The sequence below is a fragment of the Zeugodacus cucurbitae genome, chromosome 2 (assembly GCF_028554725.1).
Source record: "Zeugodacus cucurbitae isolate PBARC_wt_2022May chromosome 2, idZeuCucr1.2, whole genome shotgun sequence".
In the NCBI taxonomy this organism is placed as follows: Eukaryota; Metazoa; Arthropoda; class Insecta; order Diptera; family Tephritidae; genus Zeugodacus; species Zeugodacus cucurbitae.
The window spans coordinates 72,011,092-72,017,091 of record NC_071667.1 but is presented as its reverse complement, the minus strand read 5'-3'; the positions used below and the strand labels follow the sequence as shown (position 1 = coordinate 72,017,091).

Below are 6,000 nucleotides of genomic sequence, written 5' to 3'. Positions count from 1 at the left end.
TAATAATTGGTCTTAAGGTGCAGTAGTCGTAATAATAATGATAAAGGTTTTGGTAAAAGTAGTGGTAATCTTAATGACAATGACTACTTTTATGTAGTAATTGTATTTTTTAACTTAAAAAAATATTTATTATACTCCGAAATAACGCAAAATCTTACTGCGACCACCCAAACGCGGTCGAGCGTTGTGTTCCGCCACTGCAATTGTTATACGCTTGTTGACTTACTGACCGACCGCAACCAGATCTAAAATCCAGCATCGTCTAACTTCAGCGTCAGCTCGTGGTGACAGTGAGAGTAGCCGCCAGCAGTCAGCAGTTAAGATGCGAAGATCAAAACCGCTGATCTCGCAGCATCGCAGCAAATAGTAGGGTGCGTTGTATGGTTGACTGCGCGGTGGGGTAAGCGATCAACAACACAACAGCATACGCATCACTTGTCCACTTGTCCGATCCGCACTTAAGCGAGCGCGCGCAGATTCTGCGTGCACCAGTATAGACGAGTACAACAAAGTGATTTTAAGCTGCTGACTGTTGGCTGCTGCTAACGCTTGGCTTGGCTTGGACGACTATTTGTTTGATGGCTCTTTGCCAAGCCGGCATTCGTGGCGTTTATGATGATTATGGGCTATGATGTAGTATATGACGCCGCTGCCATCACTCTTCTTGGCTAACCGATATTATAGCGGGTTAAGTGTTGGTTACTATTATTGTTTTTATTGTTTTTGTTGCTACTGCTACTGCTGCTGCTGCCGTTGCCGCCACTGGCACTTCCCCACTGCTGTGTGGTTAGTGATGACCGTGATGATGATGATGATGATGTTGTTGACGATGATGATGATCATGGTGGTGGTGGTGCTACAGTAGAAACAACAACACTTTTGGCAGCTGATGGTTGGTGCGATTGCCGGCTAACGGTTGGCGAGCTTCTAATCGAAATCTCCAGCTGAGAATCAATTCAGTACGCTTTATGGTGATCAAAGAAACAAACGCGAATTTCTCCAAGGCACATCGCTGGTGACTTGGCGGTTAACCGCAATTACTTACAAAAATCCATTGAATCGATCGAAACAAAAGTTTTACTTCGAAACTTTCGCAACCGAAATAATTTCATTTGCCGTATAAAGGATGCGATATGCCAAGAATTCGATGCTGATTGAGATTTAAGAAAGTGTTTGTTAGCAAGAAGTGACGTTTAAATAACTGTGAAGAACCGTGATAGACTTGAAGAAGTCTTCAATAAATAGCTGGCTGTGTATAATGGAATTTGGCGTAAACTTTTGTGTCGATAAAAATTGTTAAATATTTTGTAATTGTGCTAAATTTTGCATTGAACTTGCTAATTACTTTGTTATGTGATAATTCTCCTGGTTTTGCCTCTGTATTAGTATGTGTTAGTGTTAAATTCGCGTAAAAAGAATATTTAGAAAGGTAAGTACATATGTACACGTGGTATAAATTATGAAAAATGCGGCTTATGCCTAAATCGCGTTTGTTGTGCGCCAAATGCCGCGATTTTTTGTGCTTACTTTCACTTCTCTCTTAAACTTTGCCGTTAGGAGAGCTTTGCAAATTACTGAAAGTTCGTCAAGATCAGAAGCTAAGTGACACTAACAGTATATACATATGAATGTTAAACAAGAAAGAAAGTGTTAAATTTGAATAAAATCGAACATTAAATAGTCAGTAAGTCTTACAAATGAAGTCAACAATAAGGACGAAAGTACTTATATTGCGCGTATGAAGGTTAAGGGGGTAAAAGGCACCATAGGGACGAATTTGATCAAATGTTGGCAGAAAACTTATGGACATATGACGCCATGGGGAAGCCTTCTAGCGATTTCACTTATATTTAACACAGAATCATGTTATTTGGTAAAAAGCACGGGTCCATTAAATTAAGGCCCGTCCAAAAAGAATTTTTACTTCAAAAGAACAGGTACATTTTTAGAGAAATTGTGATTTCTGGTGTTCTGCAAAGTAGGTAACAATAACCTCCTCATTCGACTAAAATATCTGCCCTCCGAGTGAATTTTTATGCTTGTCTAATTCGACCAATGTGGCGACGACGTAGGTGGTAATCGGCCCAATGACTGTCCAACGACTAGAAGCAGTCATCGCCTTTTCTAAGGAAGTTCGCTGAGCAAAGTTTACTATTTCGACTGTTAATTGGTATCTAATGTGTGGTTGTAAGTCTGAAATGATGCAAAGCCACATAAATTTCTTCGCATGTTGCTTAAACAGCGTCAATCCGATCCGATCCATTTTAGATTCTGAAATGCAAAAACTAAGAGAGTTCCATACTGCTATGGGGACTGACGCACTCTGACGGACACTGGCGAACGGAGCTACTTTCTTCTTCCTCCAAACTTCGAGTATTTCGTATATGTCTTATACCAAAAGTTATGAAATTAATTCTTAATCACTAAAGACCCAATTAAGATATCACACAAATTGATTGATAGATACGGAATAAAGTCAATTCAAAAGATGATATCTTTACGTTCGGTATACGAGGGCCAGATCAATTTTATGTGTATCTATGTGATTGGCGTGGAAACCGTTTAGCCAATGATAGCGCGCCATTCCTCTCTTTCCCTCGCTGTTCGGCCCCCGTTAGAGATTCCAAGTTTAACCAGGTCGCTCTCCACCTGATCCCTCCAACGGAGTGGAGGCCATCACCTTCCTCGACTTCCTCCAGCGGGTACTGAGCGAGAGTGTTTTCGTCCATTCGAACAACATGACCTAGCCAGCGTAGCCGCTGTCTTTTTATTCGCTGAACTATGTCAATGTTGTCGTATAACTCGTATAGCTCATCATTCCATCGCCGTTGCCAATGTTCTAAGGACCGTAAATCATGCGCAAAATTTTCCTCTCGAAAACTCATAGTGGCGTCTCATCTGATGTTGACATCGTCCAAGCTTCTGCACCATAAATCAGGACGGGAATGATAAGCGACTTGTAGAGTTTGATTTTGGTTCGTCGAGAGAGGACTTTACTTTCAAATTGCCTACTCAGTCCATTTTCATAACGTTTGCTTTATGCAGAAGTAAATTCCGGAATTTATACTTTATAAAATGATACGGGATATTTTTCTTACTCGCAGTTTCAAACTTAATTCAGGCAGATTTTAATGAGTGGCTTTATCTTTTTCTTCTATATGAAATGAGCTACTTAAATTTTTAATCCACTTTTCTAGTAATTTTAATTTCATTTTATATTTTAATAAATTCGTCTTCAAAGTCCAAATTCATGTATTCTTTAAAATAATTTTCTTTTCATAAATAATAAAAGTAATATTTCTCTTTCAAATCCATTCCGCATAGTCTCCCAGCAAACGTGGCGATGTACATGCACTCGCTATGAGTGGGAATCACCTCCACCATCAAGTACATATATGTATATAAATATGTTTAAAATTTAGACTACGATGTTGCATGGATGTGTATATACTAATGTACAAGTCTGTAATAAAGCTATTTACATCTATATGATACCAAATAGCGAATAAGTTGAAAATAAATAGTTTGCAATGACGTCATCGCTATAGCCAATTGGTAATAAATATAGATATAATATATATACATATGATACCTACATACATATTTATATGCACGTGCATACCAGCAGCTAGTCAATATGATTATGTAATTAGTGAAATATGTCCACTAATTGCCCTGAGTTTTGAGTTATTTTTGCTTCAGTGTGTATAAAAGAATATAGGTGTATGCATGTCCGTATGTATTGAGGGAATTATTGTCTTAATTGAAATTTAATTTTTCAGTGTCTTTCTTTGAAATAAATATAAACATACTCGTCGGCATATTGGCTCAAGGGTCAACAGGCACGAGCCAGACTGTTAAGAACACAATTTATATATCAGATAACTGAACAACTGTAAAATGTTTGGGTTCCTACAACAGCACCAAAAACAACACCAACAGAGGTGGTAGGACCAATTAGTATTGAATTCTTCCAAAACTGTGACATTTGTTGTAATATAGGTAAACCGATATTCGCTAATGTTGTTATCTAAAGTGACTCATTTGAGCTCTGTGTAAGGGTGTTTAATCTTAATACGAAACCAGGCGCAATATTTCGGTACAAAAATCGACGTCTAATATAACATAAACAGTTAAACTTCCCTAACTCGAATCACCACAATCCACAAAAACACTTCGAGTTAGAAAGACTTCGAGTTAAGGAAGGTAATTTGTATTGAATTTGGCATCTATTGCCAATGCAAGAGTTCGACTTATAAAAGTTCGAGTTGTGGAAGTTAAACTGTATATTGTTTGTATGGAGGTCGTTGAGGCGAACGTTGCCTAACCCCTATAATAGTTCTCGCAGTTGACGTTAGAGAGCCAATTGAAAACTATTACAGTGTTTATAATCACACTACGACAACCAATAATCAATTAGTACGAAAGATATAAAAACTCAAATTAATTTCCGATACTCAATTATTTATAGAAAAAAATTTAATTACATAATAATCTATAAGAATATTATCGCCTACAATGCTTTACTGTGAGATTCGTCACAGCTCAGTGAAGCTATAAAATTTTCATGGTCAGTCTATTTATGTCACACTGATCAGCCCATACTCTTACTTAACATGATCGTATTTATATAATTATCGCTACTGGTGTGCACATAGTCAAAGTGTTTTTGGTTTGATCTGTTTTTTTTTTTCAATTAGTATGAAAATCATAATTTTAAATTATCAAGGTTTTATATATAAAAATTTTGTATCATATAACACCCATCAAAGCGCCACAAAGATATGCTTCCATTAACTTCGAAGCTTTATATGCAATGTAATTATATTTTAAAGACTCAGGAGGGCTATGTTTGTATCAGAGAACGGGATTTGATCTGATAATAATTCGGATACTATAGACAACCGATCACGGGAAGTCGAACTTCTTCATAGCTATGAATGAAGGTGAAATTTTCACGATAAAAATCGATCACTGGCGCTTGCTGACAGCTTCTGTAATTGCGTCAGTCCCATCATTTAAGACCACTCCTCGCATATCATCAATATTACTAAGATGATATTCATAAGAATTGTAAATTAATTTAAATTTATTAGCGCGTCTAATAAGCGTCAAAGGGGCATCGCTGAGCTATCAAGATGACATTTTATTGTACCTGAGATGAAAATATAGAACTACCATACAGTCTTTGTAGCTACAAATGCAATGTATATATTTACATATGGTTATACACACAAGAATATCATACATATCAGTTGTGGTGCATACGATGCGCTGTTACGAATTTTTTTTTATGTATCTCAACACACGAAAGTGCATTTCAATTACCACTATTTGCTATTTGCTCAACTCATAGCTTAGTGGGTTAGCTTAGTGGCGCTTGCACAGCGGCTGAGCGAACAAAAAGCATTGAGTCAGAGTCTCAGCTAAATAAGCAAGTAAGTAAGTAAGTAGTGGCGAAATGTTAATGCCATTCAAGCACGTGAGAATAATGCACCGTCTGTCTGCCCGCCAACGGCAGCTGCACAATTGTAGGAAACGCCACAGCTGTAAAATAATTAGCAAATATAATTATAATTATATTAATTTTTATTAGGTAGTGACGTCGCTTGAGTGTTGCAGCAGCAGCGGCGGCGGCGGCGGCAGATCTGTTTGTGGTTGCTTTGCCGCCGCGAGTTGGCGTAAAAATTCCATAATTTGGCCAACATTTGTATAGTGGCATATTGTATTTTCCTACGCTGATGTAACGCAAAAAGTCTTTTCCTGGAAAGCAGGCAAAAAAATGCAATACAAAAGCGCTATATAAATGCATTAGGGTGGGACGAAAATTTGTGAAATTAATTTCAGAAAAAAATGAAATTTGTTATTTCAATATTTCTTAAGAATAAGGTGATTAAATTCCTGTTGATCTTGTCAAATGACTACTTAAATATTAGCTGAATGCAATAATTGGCTTCTATGCAACTTATGGAAAATTTTCTTAAAGAAAAAGGTAACTTT

General features: G+C 37.2%; 1 protein-coding gene across 1 annotated transcript in view; it reads left to right on the top strand.

Moving 5' to 3' along the window:
• The first annotated feature begins 953 nt into the window (after window positions 1-953).
• Pxt_2 (uncharacterized) overlaps window positions 954-6,000 on the top strand; it is a 29,021-nt gene continuing 23,974 nt past the window's right edge. Inside the window, exon 1 of the mRNA XM_011179415.3 lies at window positions 954-1,429. The gene's annotated coding sequence lies outside the window, so the exon portion shown is untranslated. The remainder of the gene's footprint in view (window positions 1,430-6,000) is intronic.